This window comes from Canis lupus, chromosome 32, assembly GCF_003254725.2.
Source record: "Canis lupus dingo isolate Sandy chromosome 32, ASM325472v2, whole genome shotgun sequence".
NCBI lineage: Eukaryota > Metazoa > Chordata > Mammalia > Carnivora > Canidae > Canis > Canis lupus.
This window is the reverse complement of record NC_064274.1, coordinates 8,997,246-9,017,157: the sequence shown is the minus strand read 5'-3', so window position 1 is coordinate 9,017,157 and position 19,912 is coordinate 8,997,246. Positions and strand designations below refer to the sequence as shown.

Here is a 19,912-nt window from a genome sequence, read left to right as displayed (position 1 = left end):
AGGTATTGTTTTTTTATTATCGTGGGGATTTGGCATTTTAACTGATAAACTGATACTATACTTACCCCTAAAAGTAACCAGAAAAGCAATGAGACCTGTGTAAAATTTCATCCAGTCGCAGGAAAGGAATAGTTCACGCAATGGGTTAAAAGTGAGAGAAAGAATAAAGCTTCTTTCTGATTCATCCCACTAAAATGAGCACATTCTAATGGTTTTATTATTTTGAAGATACATAAAAAGCATAAATATAAGCTTTAGTATTTCCTTCTCAGTTGATCCAACCTCCGAGGCCACTGGCCCACTATGTGGTTGGTTTTCTGGGCTAAGCTGATCAAATTACTGTCCACCTTAAAATCCTAGATGTGTTCCCCTTGCCTGTGGTAAGAATCTGACTTTTTGATGAGACAGAAAGGCTCTGTATGCTTTTCAGGCCTCCCTGCCTACCCAGTTGCTCTTGAGGTTTACCAAAATACATGCAGTTCCATTACACATGACACGAAAGAAGACATCCTTCTGCATCTCTATTCATATCATTCCACTGATTTTCTCTTCTTTTTCTCATTCAATGATCAATTTTTTATTAAAACTTCAGATGGTAGCTTCTCCAGCTTCTCTGCTTACCCTTTGCACACCCACTGTGCTTCATCAGAGTGGTATTTGGTCAAATTTCTCTCATGGTTCTGCATATATCCTTCTTCAATAGCAGATATATAAGTATTATTATTATTATTATTATTATTACTCTTCATTCATCTACCTTCCCCATGAGATTGCAAATTCCTGGCAATAGGATTTGTTCTTGTTCATTGTCACGTCTCCAGATTCATGAGCAGAACCTGGCTTTACTAGATCCCTAACATAACTATTGAATGAAATCTCCAAGGATAAAAATTGGACTATAATCATTTCTCCTTCTACCACAGCTTCTACTACAAAGTTCTTCAGTTTCTATTGCAAAGATAAGCAGTATGGGGTTTTTGGCTTGTTTGTTTGGGTTTTCCCCATTTCATAATTTTTCAAAAGACTGAATAGAGTATTAGTTTTTTGTGGATCTCAATACATGTATGATGATTGTTCTGAATCTAAGTTAATAGAATTCAGTCACTGAAATATACCAAAGAATTATTTATATGATCTAGAAGAGCCAATGTTTTATTGCCTCTGAACTCCTAAATCTAGGCATGTTACACATAAGGTGACTAAACTTTACAAAGGATTTCTTTTTTGATCTTTGTTTCAGTTAATTTTTTTAACTCCTAAGGGAAAAAAAGGCTCCTTTTGATACCTAATTATCAGCACCTTTTAAAACAAATTTTACCCAGGAAGATAGCATTGAGGACAAAGCTTTATTTGGCAAGACACTGTCCTGGGGTGGTTTATTTTAAGCCCTGATATGATATGAACAAGTGGTTATTCATATAAGCATTGATCAATATGCTTTTGCTCCTGACAACACCAAAGCACCAGCTTCCCACCCTTTTCCTCAGCCTCCTTCCACATGCGAGTTCCTGACAACTTATTACAAAGGCCTACTGTGGTATTATTTCAGTCTTTGTACAGATATATTGAGCATGGGCTTTGTTGTTCAATGAATGGAAGTCATATCACTTCAAAGCATTTATAGGTTGTCTTAGCAATTTATTTAGGGTCAGGAGGTCATTTTTAGGCTATCAATGATAAAACTGAAAAGAAAAGTAAATTTTATTAACAAGGACTTGATCAAGTCAAACATCTCATAGGGAAAAGAGTGGGTTGGAATAAATGACCTTAAGATGCTTAACTTCTCTCTAAAGATAGGGGCTCTGGGATATTTCTCATGAGAACCAGATTTCTTTTTCATCAATCAAATACATATCATTAAATGTCAGCTTTCAAAAATTAATAAATTTCATTCATCCTACTACCATCATAAGTAACAAAAAGAGGCATATAATAATATATTACATGTAATATATCATATGTTAATGTGTAATAATTAAATGAGCAAAAAATTTTAATTGTATACTTAATGATTGTCAAAGTATGATGAGAGGATCCTTTTAAAACATAGTTGTCCAAAATAAGAATTTTTTAACATAGTATCAAGGTGGCCAACAGACACATGAAAAGATGCTCAACATCACTCATGAGGAAAATCCAAATCAAAACTACAATAAGATATCACCTTATACAAGTCAGAATGGCTAAAATCAAAAACACAAGAAACAACAAGTGTTGGCAAGGATGTGGAGAAAAAAGAATCACTGTGCACTGTTGGTGGGAATGCAAGCTGGTGCAGCCACTGTAGAAAACACTATGGCATTTCCTCAAAAAATTAAAAATAGAACCCAACTGTATGATCCAGTAATTTCACTACTGGATATTTACCCAAAGTATTTAAGAACACTAATTTTGAAAAGATATATGCATCTCTATGTTTAATGTAGCATTATTTATAATAACCAAATTATGGAAGCAGCTCAGGCATCTATCCATAGATGAATGGATAAAGAAGGTATACATATATATACTATATATCACACCATTCAATTACATATATATATTCCATTTATATTATATTACATATAATACATATTACATATATATTCCATTATATATTACATACACATATATTACATATATAATATATATTTTATATATATACCATTCCATCGTGTATAAAATATATGTGTGTATACATATATATGGAATATATGTATATGTGTGTGTGTTTATATATATATGTATATAAAATGGACAATTACTCAGCCATAGAAACAGATGCCATTTGCAACAACATGGATGGAGCTAGAGAATATAATGCTAAGTGAAATCAGTCAATCAGAGAAAGACAAATACCCTATCATTTCACTCAAATGTGGAATTTAGAAGTGAAACAAATAAAAGAGACAAACCAAGAAACAGACTCTTAAGTATAAAGAACAAACTGATGGTTATCAGTGGGACATGGGTATAAAGTGAAATAAGTAAAGGGGATTAAGAGTACACTCATTATGATAAGCAGTAATGTACAGAATTGTTGAATCATTATATTGTACACCTGAAACTAATATAATACCTTATGTTAACTATACTGGAATTAAATTTTTAATTTTTTTTAAATTTTAAAAACTTAAAATTAAAAAATATATATAAAGCATCAAGAGACTTAGAAATACTGATATTCTTTGACCTAACAATTGCACATATAGAATCTGGGCTAATGGAAAAAATATTTATTTACAACTATGTTCATTACAATGTTATTTACAATATTTTTAAAAATAGAAAGTGATTAAATAAGCTACGGTACAAGCATAGGATATAATATTCAGTTACTAATGTTTTGAAAAGTAATAAACAGGGCACTTGGGTAGCTCAGTTGCTTAAGCATCCTACTCTTGATTTTGGTTCAGGTCATGATCTCAGGGTTGTGAAATCAAACTCCACATCAGGCTCTACACTGGGCGTGGAGGCTGCTTGAAATTCTCTCTCTCTCCCTGTCCCTCGCCGTCTGCCCCTTCTCCCCCACACTCTCTCTCTCTCTAAAATAAATAAGTAAACAAACAAATAAGTAAGTAAGTAATAAACAGGAATAACTCAATGGACACCATATGCCAAGTACCACTTTAAGTGTTTTGCATCTATGGACTTACTTAATCCTTATAACAGCCCTATTAGGTCTGAACCATTGTCATTCCCCATTTTATAGGTTAGTAAACTGAGACAAAGTAAGGTTAGCCAGCCCACAATAACACAGATTGTCAGAGGTAGAGCTGAATTTTAGACTCAGAACTTAGATTTCCTGGCTATATTATCTACACATTTAGCCACCATACCTATATATCAGTTTGCTAGAACTGCCATAAAACAGTACCACAAACTGGATGGCTTAAACAGTAATGCCTTAGAGTACTTGAGACTTGAAGTCCAAAATCAAAATGGTGGCAGAGTTGGTTTCTTCTGATACTGAGGGATAATGTGTCCATATCTCTCCCCTACCTTCTGATGGTTTGCTGCAATATTTGGTATCTCTTGGCTTGTAGAAGCTTCAGCCTGACCCCTGTCTTCATCTTCACATGGCATTCTCTTTAGGTATGTACCTGCCCAAATTCCCTTTTTTATATAAAGACACCAGTCATATTGAATGAGGGGCCCATCCTACTCCTGTATGCCTTCACCTTAACTATACATCTACAAGGACACATTCTATTTCCAAATAAGGTCACATTCTAAGGTTGGTGTGTTGGGGGGATTTAAAACTAAGAATTTGGTAGAATATTGTTCAACCCATAACACCATCATTTCCAATCATATTAATATTCACACAATAAAATGGTAAGTGAATAAAAGTGGGAAATAAGAATCTATATTTACTGTCATCCCAGTTTAAAAATACACATACTAGGAGGAAGGGCATCATAGTTCTTACGTTTTTAATCCTCAATTGTATTCACAAAACGTAATTGATACTATTTAATCATTTAAAATGCAGTAATGACATAAGCACATCAGAAAAGAAGTAGAAATATTTTTCTAAATTTAATAAGTTTATTTATATTGGGTGGCCTTAAAGAGCTATGTTAGTGGTTTAAGTATTCAGGTCAGGACTACATCATGGGCTAAAATATTAACTTCAGTGTCAATCTTCCGTACTCTATATTTTTTAAACACCATGTTTGGGTTCCATGTTCTTCCTCTCATCTTATTTTCTCCACTCTTCAAAGAATAAAAACTTGCTGCTGTGTGGCCTCAGCATATCGTCTGAAAGGACTCTTGAGATATGACTCAAACAATCAAACAGTTTACATCTCTTACACTTGAGATGTAAAAAGTCTCCAAAGTGGGGTGAATGTACCCAAAGTGTTGTGCAAGATGGATGCACCCATTTAGGATGGGAGAACAATATAAAGATTTCTCTTAGTATTTAGGTACTGATATTAATGCTTGGGTTGACACTTTGACCTCATTCAGTTTACATTCAAGTGTGTACAAGTCAGGTATGGTGCTTGGTATCCTCTGTAAAGAGTGGGACAGTCACAGACAGAAGAGTGGGCAATTTGTTTCCTAGGGCTACCATAACAATTACCACAAAGTTGGTGGTTTAAAAGAACAGGAATGTATTCTTTCACAGTTCTGGAGTCCAAAATCAAGATGTCAAGGTATATCCAGGAGAGATTCCTTCCTTACCTCTTTTACCTCCTGGTGGAATTCTTGACGAGAAATTCTTGACATTCTTTGGCTTGTAGACACATTACTCCACTCTGAGCTTCTGACTTCCCGTGGCCTTCTTTCTATCTCTTTTCTGTCTCATAAAATGCCCAATATTGAATTTATGGCTCACCTAATCCAACTTGATCTCAACTCCAGATCCTTATCCTAATTCCACCTACAAAGACCCTTATCTGTGGTTCTGGGTGGACATATATTGGCGGTGGGAGAATCACTATTTAACGCACTATATGGCCTTATATTGCTTCTTACTTTCAGAGTAATGAAACACCTTCCAGCATGCATGTAAATGGTTAGGTGGATTTATAGACAGTTTTAATCAAGCAAATCTTCACAAATTGACAAGTGAGTCAAAATTCTTCAGGTCAAAAAACAACATATTTAACATAGTAAGAATCAGGCAAGCCCAAGAGAAAAACAAGAAAATAGAAAGCCTGATACTTCTTTCATCCTTTACATGAACTATCAGCCCTAGAAACTGCAATGACGTAATCATACCTAACAAGAAATAGACCAAAATCTCTAAAATTTTCAAGAAGTTTATTTGAAATATGGATTTACAGCTACTACTATTAACAATAGTATAACACTCTCATATAGTGTTCTTTGAGATTTTCTCTAATGATGGTATGAAGTTAACACAATTTTTAAGGGATATTAAAATTAAACATTCAGAGCATAAAGACACAGATCCATAATTTTTTCAGTCATGTTTAAAAGTCACCTTTATTCTTTTTACTTGGTAGAAATTAGCTGAATGAACACACACACACACACACACACACACAAGTGTGCTCACAGGCACATGCAATATGAAGACAAAATAATATGCCTTCCTATATGAGTAAATAGTACTTTTGAAAGCTATACAGAACATGCATCTGAAGACTGGAAGAAACAAGAACTAAGACAACAATCTATACATGGTAATATGTTTTCTCTAAAGTTTGATGGAAGTATAGATATTTTTAATATGAGTTAATATACTGTTCTTACTAGATTCTATTTCAAAAATAAAATACATCAAAACTAACCTTTTGAAAAAAACTAACTTTCTGTACACTGTAAAATTACAAATGTATCATAAAAGATATTGTTGACAGAAAGTTCTTTAATTTTTTAAAAAACTAGTGGTTTTCTCCCATTAAATTTACATAACATTAATGAAAACTATTTTGGCTGACATAAAGAAAAGATTATGAGGGAAAATTACAGAGATAGGGTCACATTTTTAATCCATTCACTTCATTTTACACAAGCAAGCAATGCCAGCAAAATAAAAGCAAGAAGTATACAAAGTACTCCAGGAAGTCATTGATGCAATTCATTTGTAAAAAGACCTTTAAAATACAATGGAGTTCTTTAAAAAAATTTTTTACTTAAATTCAATTTAGTTAACATATACTGTATTATTAGTTTGAGGCAGAATTCAATGATTCATCAGTTGCATACAACACCTAGTGCGCATTCCATCAAGTCCCCTCCTTAATGCTCATAATGCAGTTAACCCATCCCCTTCACCCACCTCCCCCCTATCCCCCAGCAAGCCTCGGTTTGTTCCCTAAGTTAAGAGTCTCTTATGGTTTGCCTCCCTCTCTGTTTTCATCTTTTATTTTTCCTTCTCTTCTCCTATGTTCATCTGTTTTGTTTCTTAAATTCCACATACGAGTGAAATCATATGGTATTTGTCTTCCTGTGACTGACTTACTTCGTTAAGCATAATACCCTCTAGTTCCGTCCACATTGTTGCAAATGGCAAGATTTCATTCTTTTTGATGGCTGAGTAATATACCACTGTATAGATGAATGGATAAAGAATATGTGGTATGTGTATACACACACACATATACACACACACACACACACACACACAACGGAGTTCTTACAATACCTCAGCAATGAGATAGGGAGTGAGCAAGAGAATCTGTGGCACAGCACAGAGATATATTTGTTATCTTGCATCAAAGTCTTGAAAGAGTTGTTGAATGAAAGATAGATGGTACATTTTTCTGTTAAAAGAAGACAAAGGTCCTAAATTTGTTAACCTTTCCCATGGACATGTAGCGCTTGGTAGCATGCCACCTAGCAGATAATTTCAGAAAATAATGATAACTATGTATTATCTGTTCCCTCAAGGTAAAGATGAAGTTTTAATAATGAGCAGTAAAAATAGACATTTTGAAGAGGTGTTTAAATAACTGTTTTAAATGTTTCTACATTTATATGCATTTGTTATAAAAGAGTAATATAATGTAACTTGTATGACTTACAAAAATTCATATATGCACACTTTAAAGACTTGGGAACATTCTATAAAATACCTGATCAGTACTCCTCAAATCTGTCAATATCATCAAAACCAAGGAAAGTCTTAAAGAAAAGGAAAATTAAGTGTCACACTCTGGAGAGCCTAAGGAGTCATGTCCTATTTCTGAACAGAAAAGGGACATTAGATAAAAACAAAGGAAATCTAAAGGAAGGGTGAACTGTATATATAATAACACATCAACACTGGTTCATTAGTTGTGACAAATGTACCATATAGTATAAGAATGATAACTATAGGGAAACTGGGAGTGGGCCACATAGGAATTCAGTATATTCTCTTTGCAACATTTCTGTAATCCAAACTCTTCTAAAATTAAAATTGAAGTTTATTTAAAAAAACATAAGAATTTTCTAACCTGTTTATTAGTTTTCTAAAAAAGGGCTACGGTGGATCTTGGACTCCAATGTTAAATATATAAAAATGCAGCATTCCCCACGTAATTTTAGAGAAAGTTTAACAATTCATATCAAGGAATTTACTAACTTGAATAAAAACATTTGCATGACTAGTATCTAGGATGAAAATGAAAGTCATGATTTAGTAAATACAACTAACATGGCATTCCTCCCATTTGCCTCTGGATAGCTCTCTGAGGTATCTCTAACCTATGACAGAAATTAAGAACAAATATTCAAATAAAGTGAACCAGGTCTTTGAATCTGTATGAAAAATTGTAATCCAAAGGTTTAAAAATAATACAATATACACTAAATTATTATGATGTTAGTGAGAGGAAAGGCTCTCTATAATCATTCCCTGAACAAATAGCAGATAAAAAGTTGTATATAATAATCATTATATTTGATTTGCATCACATCCACCTTCATTTCTATCTCTGTATATATTGTAGAATACATATATATTACTGAGCTCCTCCAAAATCACTGATTAAAAAAGCAAAAATTTTATTACTGTGCATACATTATATATTCAGTCTTAATTATTGATTTTTAATAAAAACTAAAATTATTTCATTCTAAGCAAGGCAAAGCACAGGTGAAAAGGCAAATTTGCTCTAAAAAGACCCACTCCTCCGGCAGCCCGGGTGGCTCAGCGGTTTAGCGCCGCCTTCAGCCCAGGGCATGATCCTGGAGACCCGGGATTAAGTCCCATGTCGGGCTCCCTGCATGGAGCCTGCTTCTCCCTCTGCCTGTGTCTCGGCCTCTCTCTCTCTGTGTGTCTCTCGTGAATAAATAAATAAAATCTTAAAAAAAAATAAAAAAACATAAAAAGACCCACTCCAGAGCACAACAGAAATGCTGACAGTGTCTGTGTTCTAGTCTCCCCCAGCATCCACAAGTATCTCCCCCTCTGAGATGTATGACTTCTGAGAAGGAAGACCACATGAGTTTTTATCCTAAGTGAGACACTTTGGAAAGTGTAAGTAGACTCTATTAATAACAATACCTGGATAATAGGTGTAAACTAGGCTTGTCTCAAACAAACTTACTTTGAGCTAAAATGGCTTAGAAGTCACACATGAAGGCTATCAAGTCAGACCCACCAGGATTCAAATTCAAGCTTGATGCTTAACTAATTCTATAACCTTGGCCCACTTAATTCCATGTAACTCAGTTCTATAAAATGGGAATAATACGGATGCCTGGGTGGCTCAGTCAGTTAAGTATCTGACTTGTGATTCTGGCTCAGGTCATGATCTCATGGTTGCTAGACCTCTCTACATTTATAAAATTATTGATGGCAAAAATATTTTATGTAATTATATCTATTAATATGTACTGTGTTAGAAATTAAAATAGAAATTTTTAAAATATTTTTCCATCCAATTAAAGAATAAGACCTATTAAATGTCAACATTACATATTTTGTGTAAAAAATAACTGTTTTCCAAAACAAAACAAACAAAAGAAAATAGAAGCGTGGCATTGTTTTTGCAAATCTCTTTAACAGCTGGCTAAAGAGAAGATTGCTGGATCTCATATCTGCTTCTACATTCAATCTACTGTGATTTTACATGTCATGCAGCTTCTGGCAAACGTTGTATATTCATGAGAGAATGAGAATAAAAAGGAAAGTAACATCTTAGCAATATTATGAAAATAGTTTTTAACCCATGGGCCTGCAGAAAGTGTCTTGGGCACCTTAGCGTCCATTGGACCACACTTTGGAAACAATGGAATGAATGTCTGTGTATGGCTGGATGTAGGACAAAATCAAAATTAAAATCACTGGAGGAGAGAAGTTTAAAAAATAGAGAGTCTGGAGTATTAGAAATTGCCAGTAATTACAGTAGAAATTGTGTGGAGAGAATGGCAGTCTACCAAGAACTAAAAATCTTTAAAGTATGAATGGAGATAAAGCAGAAAAAGGGTAAGCCCTCCTGGATGACAACAGAAATAGGTAGTGACTTGTATTGTCTTCCTTTGGAAGTTATTAAATTTAAACAAACCTACTAAGAGGAAGTGTTCAGCTAAGTAAAAATAAGAAAACTCATTAATTTGACTATTTATGGAGCATTAAATATGACAGTGCCAAAAAAGATCTAAGGATTAAAATGTTTTTGATTCTCTCCTTGCTGTGATTTCTGTGCATTTATATTTAATTGATAGTTATTAATTTCAATGTCTATATTGCTGGCAGAACTAGATAACTCTAGCTAGCCATGGTTTTCATTTTCTTGACACTCTATAAATCTCCTACTATGGTACAACAGGCCAATAAAATAAGCACTGCATTCCTTCAAGAAACAGTCAATAGTTATAAAATCTAGACAGTGATTGACATGTCTGGTTTTATTCTCTGCCAGCTATTAGTAGCAAAGGTCAAAGAAGAACTATAAGTCAACTAAAACTTCAAATGAGCTTACATCTCTCTTTTTCAGACAAATGAGACCCATGCTCCCAGGAATGTGCAGCTCAGAAATCAAAACGACACATTTGGCTGAGCTACAGGAATAGAAAATTGGGAATTTCAAGTAGACCTAAATGCCACACTTAGGAAGGTTTTAAAATAAATCACATCTAAATCCCGAAACCTAAATTAAAAGTCAATTACTCTTCTTCAGTTTTGGCATTTCTTAAAAAAAAAAAAAATTTAGGGCAGAAGAAGGAATAATAGGGGATTAGGTGAAGAGAACAGAATCCAGGGACCTCCTGATTTCACCAACAAAAACTTTATTTAACAGAATAGAAATGATTTGTCAAGGCGACGTTCACATTCCCAGAGTAATTAATTTTCATTCCCATCATTGAGCATGAGGAATTAGAAAGTACATGAAGCACAGTTATAAATGTTCCCAGGTGAAAAATAAGAAGCACTTGACAGTATTGGTATTATTTAACGCTCACTGGGCATGAGAAATGGGCCAGGCATTATCTAGAACAAGGCAGCAATGTGCCATAAAGTCCTGCAAACTGCGATGGTGAGCCGAAGCCCTTCTGTTTGATCAGAGATACTACCTGTCAATCTGGAGTAAATAGCAATTTAAATTCTGGCCACTGTTTGGGAATGCTTTGTTACACTATTTCAATGACTAGCTACTGCCATAAAGCAAACTCAGCAACGGCTTAATTGATTATGCGCCTATTAAGGACACCTTCACTTTGATCCATGATACCTGCATTCTGTGTGCTGAAAGAAGGAGAAGGACTCAAGTCACAATTTACAAATTTATAAGCCAATGTACCACCTCTTCTTCCCTGCCCCAACCTGCAGCATTTTGAAGTAATGTAAAAAAGGTGTTTTATTAAGAGAAGTTGCAGAAAAGGAGGCTGATGCATTAATGTTTGTGGGTGAAGAAAGCAAAGGACATATACCCGTATTCAATTCCCATCCCTTACATTCTTATCTGTACTGCAGAGGTGCCATGAAATCTTGGCTCTTTTTTCCTTGGCAAAATCAAGAATAGCATCTAGAGCATTATGTGCTCCTTGTTTCTGTACAACAAGACTCAGTAAATGGGAGAATGGTGAGGCGTGGCTTAGAGAACTGAGCATAAGGAAAATCAAATGATCAAGCACTAAAACCTTAAAAGAAATAATGGACTTAAATATCACTATAGGGGCTGCCTGGGTGGCTCAGTGGTTGAGTGTCTGCCTTTGGCTCAAGTCATGATCCCGAGGTCCTGGGATCGAGTCCTGCATCAGGATCCCCGCAGAGAGCCTGCTTCTCCCTCTGCCTGTGTCTCTGCCTCTCTCTGCGTGTCTCTCATGAAGAAATAAATAAAATCAAATAAATAAATAAGTAAGCAAATATCACTATAGCCAGTATCATAAATCATAATCTTAATCAAGGAAACAGAGAACAATGGCATCCTCTTCAGATTCCTTTCTAGGATTCCAGAGAAACACAGAGAATGCCAGATGTGTCATTTCTGTATAATCATGGGATCACCAGACAGGAAGCAGAGAATTTTCTTTCACTTCTGATACTTCTTTCCCGAGAACTAACATATTTTATCTACAGCATGGATATGCGGCGCCCTGGCACAATTGAGACACCTTCTAAACAGGGCTCCAAAAGGAGCAAACTGAAAGCCTTGTCCAGTATGCTCTTTTCAGGCTGTAATACATTCTTGATGTAAATGTCTAATATCATTTTCCACTTTATTCCTCTTAAGATGAAGTTTTACAATTAAAGATTCACTCTAAGAAGGTTCTGTACTATTTTGTTAAAATGGCCACCCACTGATAATACATTTACAATGCGGCCCTATTTGCATTACCTTCACCACTGTTTTGATAGGCATCTATGGAACCATTTTCATACGTACATAGATTTTCAGTAATGTTCCATCCCATTTAATGTGTGTTTGTGTCAAATGATCGTTAATGATTGTGCATCCCCAAGGTCAATTTATTTCATTTAAGTCAAGTTCAAAATTATACGGATTCAGTTCAGACTCTGATAAAAAATGATGGTATTTTAGATGATGTTATTAATTAATAACCTAGCCCAACTTTCATTTTTTTTCAGGGAAGTAGATAATATACTATGTCAACATGGACGAAAAAAGTGATGACAAGGGAAGTAATAGAGTGTAGGAAAAGATAAATACCAAAGACAATCACTCCAAGCAAATTCTCTCATCTAGAGAAGTTATCCTGTGTTTAAACAAGTGATGTGTTTTGAAAATGAATTGTTTGATGTTACAGTTAAGAAAGGGGATAAGGCGGAAAGTAATTCAGCTGTAGTCAGCCAGAATGTTTTTGTGTCTGGAAAGCTCTCAACATGGCATCAATAATGAGTTTTGTGGCTTTTTGAAATTTTTTCAAAGTATATTCATATCTATTATGTCATTCTCATCACTACCTTATAAAGTCAGTATAACAAATACATTCATTACATTTGATAAAAGAAATTGAGACCATGATTTGTCTAGAGTTGTACCTAAGTCAAAATCAACTGAGAACTTAGCTTTCCTGATCCCTTGATGTGAGAGTTTGAGGTAAGGTCATTTCCAGACCCCTATCAATGTGAGGAACAATGTGTTCAGTATTCCAAGGCAGGATCTCTCAAATTCAACACTATTGACATTTTGGGCAGGATGATTCCTTATAGGAGATGGAGGGTGCTCTCTTGTGCATTGCAAGATTTACCAGCATTCCTGTCTTCTACCCACTAGATGGGAGTAGCACCTCCCTCCTAGGAGTGACAACCAAAAAAGCTTCCAGGCATTGCCAAATGTCCCCTTGGAGGGGGTGGGGAGCAAAACTATCCCAAGTCAAGAACCACTGATCTAGGGACAACTTCAAAGAAGTCACACACACACACACACACACACACACACACACACACACAAAGTCACATGACTCCCCAGGTCTCAGTAGCCAGGAAGAGAATTGTGAAGACTTTTACCATTTAGAGCTATAAAAAGTGGTCTGCACAATTGCTTTTAGTCATCATGCAGTTTCTAGAGCAGCAATCTTTCATCCTTTTCCGTTGGTGTCAGGAACAAGGAATTCAAGCTCATTACTATAAGGTTGTTGGTACCCTAACAGTCCTCACCCATATGACCTTGTTGGGGAGGGGCATCTTCTTACATCTTGGGAGTGCTGAATGATGGGTCTAGCAAGCTGCACATCAAAACTGGGGCTGTCGTGTGTGATCATAGAGGTTGCACCTTTAACAAGATCACCTCGCTGAGATTGCAGATGAGGACTAAAAAGACAAGTAGTCAGAATCACCTAAATAGGCACAACGTTTTTAATTATTATTGAAAGGATGCGTGTTCCATACAGAGATTTTTAAATGGTCAGTACTTAGTATTATTTCAGAATTCATGTCAGGGTAAGGGGAAGTGGTAGTACTTCTACATAGAATAAGATAACCAACTCTTTAAAAAATTATTATTGAAATTAAAATTATACTCAACCTCAATTTAAAAATAATGACAATTATATATTCCTTTAAAAAATTCCTTCATGTTTTAGGTCTGTGTTTCATTCAATGCTGTAGGTAGAAATCCAGATATTTTTATACATGGTCAATCAAGCCTGATTTTAAAATGTTTTTTCTGGGATGCCTGGGTGGCTCAGCAGTTAAGCGTGTCTGCCTTCGGCCCAGGGCGTGATTCTGGGGTCCCAGGACCGAGTCCCACATCGGGTTCCTTGCATGGAGCCTGCTTCTCCCTCTGCCTCTGCCTATGTTTCTGCCTCTCTCTTTCTGTGTGTCTCATGAATAAAATCTTTTTTAAAAAAGTCTTTCTTAAGGTCTTCTCTGTAGTCAACAAGCAAGAATGAGCTCTCATAAGATGTATGCTCCCTGTTTTTTAACAAGGCAAGACCTTAGGAACCAACTGACAGAAAAACTCATTCCTTAAGCAACATCAGTGGCTCTCTGATTCTTTGTAATACTGCCCAATAAAGTAATTCCTAACAACTGTCTCTGCAACTCAGGATTTTATTCATCTTGCTTCTCCCTGCCACTTCCACCATGAATGGCAGTGTTTGCTATATAGGGGGAAGGGTTCTTCTAATTTCAAGAAAATTCTTGACATCTTCCTAAAAATTTAAGGGAAGATAGAAATCAAGAATCTCTATATTTCTTTTAACTCTTAGTTCATTTGCTTATTTGTAAATGGCCAGAGACAAAGGTATTTACTAATCTGAATGAAAAGAAAACATGCAGGACCTTAGGAGTTCAATCAAAGACTTTGGGGGTATCAACAAAACAATATCTCTGTCTCTGCACAGCCCCCAGAAATACAATCAATCTGCAGATGTCTCCCTTCTCATCGAGGACTTCCAAATGGCTGTTTTTCTGTTTCTTCATGCAGACATTCACCACACTATTTACTTATTTATTCATTTATTCTTATCTGGGTGAAGCAGATTCTGCTAATTGCCCATGCAATATTCACTCTCCACTTTTCCTCAGAAAGAGAATCCCAATTTTGTTTGGTGTGGCTAAAAAAATCAGCTGAAAGACATTTCCCAGCTCCCCTGAAGTAAAAATTACCATATGAATAAGTTCTGGCTAATGAGATCTAATCAAAAGTTGTGGGGTAGGACTTTCAGAAAAGCATTTTAAGACAGAAGAGGGGTCTCCTGCTTCTTAAAGTTCCAATCGCAAACTTGGGCAATCGGTGACCTTGAGGATAGAAGACACTCTTAAGGATAATAGGCAGACACAAAGTTAAAGCCTAGGTTCCTATGCAGAAGAAACCATATCAGTTCCCCACTGCTAAACTTTTATACATTTTCTATTATATGCAGCTAAACCTAATCATAACTAATAGCAAGATATCACCAGGGAAAGAAGGCACACATAACCATAAAGTACGGTTAAAACACAACTACAACTCTTCAAAGATGTCAAAGGCATGAAAAACAAAATAAGACAAAGAAGCCACCACATTTCAAGGAGAGTAAAGAGACCTGGCAATTAATGTAATGTGGCTTCCTGTTTGAACTCTGCAACAGAAAAGGACATTCATGGAGCACCTAGGGGGCTCAGTCAGTTAAATATCTGCCTTCAGCTCAGGTCATGATCTCAGAGTCCTGAGATTGAGCCCTGTGTCGTGTGTGTGTGTGTGTGTGTGTGTGGGGGGGGGGGGGGGCGGCGAGGAGTCCCCTGCTCAGTGAGGAGTCTGCTTTTCCCTTTCCCTCTGCCCCTCCCCACCACGTGTGCTCTCTCCTGCCCCCAGCACTTTTTCTCTCTCAAATAAATAAATAAGATCTTAAAAAAAAAAAAGAAAAGGACATTCATAGGAAAACTAATGAAATCCAAACAAAGTCTATAGTTTAGTTGATAATAGTATTACATCTATATTAATGTTTTAGTTTTGACAAATGTTAGGCAATTGGTCATATGAGATATTAACACTGAGAAGGTTGGATGAAGGATATATGCAAACTCTCTGTATCTATACAACTTTTCTATAAATCTAAAATCATTCCAAAATTAAAAGGTTTTAAAAAACATGTAATTTATAGTCAAGTCTCAATTATGAGAAGTATGTTAGTAGGCTGACAGGCCAAACACAATTTACAAGAGCAATGACAGTGCTGGGAAAAGGAACAATCAAGAAGCTGGATGGCCCTAGTCCAAAGGCGACAGAGTAAAAGTAGGACCTTTACTTATTTAGCATCCTTCTCTATAATCCTCCCTCCCCCGAGCCCAGCCACAAGATTTGCCTGCTTTTCTCCAGAACCAAGAAAACTGCATCCTAGCCCCCTGATTCACCTTGTTTAACATGTGTCTCTTTTCACTAAATTGTACACTTTCTGAGTATAGGATCATTTCTGATTCCATTTTGGCATCCTTAGGTCCTAATTCTTATCCTGACACATTATCAGCACTCCATTGATGTTTATTTATTTATTTTTTAAATTTTTATTTATTTATGATAGTCACAGAGAGAGAGAGAGAGGCAGAGACTCAGGCAGAGGGAGAAGCAGGCTCCATGCACCGGGAGCCCGATGTGGGACTCAATCCCGGGTCTCCAGGATCGCGCCCTGGGCCAAAGGCAGGCACCAAACTGCTGCGCCACTCAGGGATCCCTCCATTGATGTTTAGTGAAAAAAATAAGAGAATGGCTTGTACTTTTCTATTAGATGAGAGAAAGTTAAATCATAGGTTTCTGACTTTGTTTTCCTCTTAATATAGTTTGAACCCTCTGATTTCATCATTATCCTTGAGTTTCTGTTTAGTGAAAAAATAAATAACGGCTTATATTTTTCTATTAGATGAGGAAAAATAGTGACAAGAAGAATTCATTAATTTATATGTTTCTGACTTTGTTTCCCTCTTAATATAGTCTGAACCCTCTGATTTCATCATTTTCCTTGAGTTTCTCTATACCTGTTCTCCTTTTATTGTTCTTTCCCTTACAAACCTCAGCTCTAGACAAATCTAAATATTCAATCTATTTCATATTCATGTTCTTAAGTACTAGTGAGACTATAATTCTACAATGATAAATAGATGATGAACTCAATTTTTGAAGCAATTGTTGCTTAGATGCCTTTTATCAGTAGCAGCAAAACAGATATTCTATTAACTCGTGGCATTCCAACTCCAGTCATTATTAACTATATTTGATATTTCTACCTGGAGTGCCCTTGCACATCTGAGCTTTATCCAGTCTTCTTGGCCTTAGGAGTCAGCATAGCCCTCCCAACCTCAAAGAACTTTGCTTGACTCCTCCATCCTTAAGCGATTTGCCTCTGGATTCTCAGACAGACTATGAATACATTTATCATAACACTTTCCCCAGTGTTCTATAATTTATTTATATTTTAACTTCCACAATAGAATGTAAGGCTCTTGAAGGCAATGATTTTGTATTGCTAATACCTAACACAGTGTCTAGTACATGTGTACTCAATGAATAGTCTTTTCTTTCTTTAAGATTTTGCTTATTTGAGAGAGAGAGAGAGAGCACAAGCAGGATAAGGGGCATGAGGGAGAAGCTAACTTCTTGCTGAGCAGGGAGCCTGACGTGGGACTCGATCGCAGGACCCCAGGATCATGACCTGAGCTGAAGGTAGATGCTTAACCGACTGAGCCACCCAGGTGCCCCTCAATAAATATTCTTAGGAAGATAGAAATATGAAAGGAAAGAATGAAGGGTGAATGGCAAGAAGGAAGTGAGGGAAGGAAGAGGGCATTATGAAGGCACCTGGAAAATTTCTCAGAAGACAGATTCAGACAAACTTTTTTAAAAGCATAGCCCAATCACATCTACCTCTCAATTTGCCTCCAAACTTCCCATCCACACGTGCCCTTCCTGTCACACCACCATTGCTATAGTCCCCATTTCTCCCCTGCTATGCTTCAAAGAACAATGTGCCAAAGGATGTGAATGTGTAGGAAATAAAGAAAATCTAAAATCTAGATGCCTTGTGTGCCTGCTTCCAACACACCTGTAGTGATATGTCATCTTCACTGAACTCTTTTTAGTTTGCCTCACTATGTCTTTCTCTAGGAATCAGGTACTAATTTCCTGGGATGATGCCAGAGGTTAATTTTAGTGATGCTTCATTGCTATGTCTAAAATTATCACTCATTGATCCCCAACCAGAATACACCCCATAGGCTTGAGTGACTTGACTCTTTTCCATCAATTTAATCATGACACCATGAGAGATTTTAAGGAGTGGCTTTTATGATTGTATAACTTATGGGTCTTAGTATAGGATTGGTAGAGGCAAAACCTGCCAGGTTCCAATGTGTCCAGTCTTTCTCTTTCACACAATCTTCCAGTAGTTATATGCAAATAAAGCTCCTGATAACTAGGTCATCAGCTCTTCCAACAACATAGGACAGATGTTCTCAAGCTCAGACCCTTGTCTTCGTGCCCTCATTCTATACAGAGCTTAGGAAGAGGTATAAATTGACAAACACTTTTATAAAGGTTTCCTTGGTAAAGAGGTGCTTGCAGTTTTTATGTCAGAATAAAAGGTGAAAGTAAAAGCCTTTGAATTACTATAGCTACAACTCATTTTAGAGGGTGCAGTTCATTGTTAGCTTATTTATGTTGAAGAAACACACAAATTCATTTTGACTAAAACTCAGTTTGCATGCATTTTGCATTTCCTTATAGGAAAAAAGTTATTGATAGACACAATAATAATACAGTTGGTTATTCAATTAATAGTCATCTTGCTGTGGAAGATTTAACTTTAATCATGATTTAAACTTCTTTTTGTTATGCTATCAATCATATTCTATATTGCCTCCTCATTGAACTTAAGATGATGGTAGACATGCAAGTAAAGTTTTTCTGTTAATAATTGTAATGAAAAATTAGAAAACAGCAAAAGGACATTGCCAGAAAAATGGATTTAGAAGCCTTTTATAGAAGTGATAATTGAGCAAAAGGATTGATTATAAATAGTAGGAGGACAGGGCCTTGAAAACTCGCTATTGACAGAAAAAAAAAAAAAAAAAAAGAGTGAAAAGCCAGGAACAGAGAAAGTCACCACTCATGGAAGATTTCTGGAAAACAAGGCAATTCATTGTTATTGAGGCCAAAAGTGTCTTCTTTTCCAAGTATCCTTAGTGCTTGCCACAATAAGTTCTCTGTAAATGTTATCTATTATTTGTGTGTGTGTGTGTGTGTGTGTGTGTGTGTGTGTGTGTGTAGTTAAGTTCTCTGGAAATATTTGGTGACTGAATAAGCAACAAGATGTTAAATTAGATATTACAGCTGAAACACATTCCAAATTTAAGTACTATTAACCGATAAAAATTAAGATTTATAATGCTAAAACACAATAGTTTACTTCTCCCTTTCATAAAATCTAACGTGTATTCTTGATCAGTTTCTCTCTTCTAAGTGTTGCTCAAGAACTCAAACTCTTTTTATCTCATGGCTCTGCCATCCTCAACATCTGTCTTCCAAGAAGTTGGAACATCTACCTGTGTTTATCTACATAAAGCTTCCAAAATAAGAAATTGGCAGAATTCATCCCCCCTCACATTCTACTCACAAGAACCAATACCCTGAACCCACTTAAATATAAGAGTAGCTGAAAAATATAACCCCTCTTAGACAACTACAGTATAAGAGAGTAAAAGTTTTTTGTGAGATGATTAATCACCTCTGAAATGAGTTAAGAGTTTGGTTGTTTGTACAATCATTCAGGTTAGACAAATTAGCTTGATTTAAAGTATCATCAGAGAGACAAAAGAGATGCTATAGCTTCAAACAAAGACTTGAATGATAACTACATTCTAGGACCAGTCATACCAATTAAATGGCATAAATTAAATAATTCCTAGTCTTATCTTGTTAGTGGAGTAAAAAAAATCTGTGTCTTGACCCTGATAGATATTACCAATAAAAGTGAAATAAATTCTTCATCTTTTGAAGGAGAATTTAGACAACAATTTCAGTTCAGCCTTTAAGCTGCTTTAAGTGGCTGGTGCTTCCAGTTGGGTGGAAATATTTGCCCTGAGGCGGAA

At 35.8% G+C, this 19,912-nt stretch overlaps 1 protein-coding gene across 1 annotated transcript in view; it reads right to left on the bottom strand.

The window, feature by feature from the left end:
* ARHGAP24 (Rho GTPase activating protein 24) overlaps nt 1–19,912 on the bottom strand; it is a 734,422-nt gene that overhangs the window by 577,005 nt on the left and 137,505 nt on the right. The window lies entirely within an intron of this gene.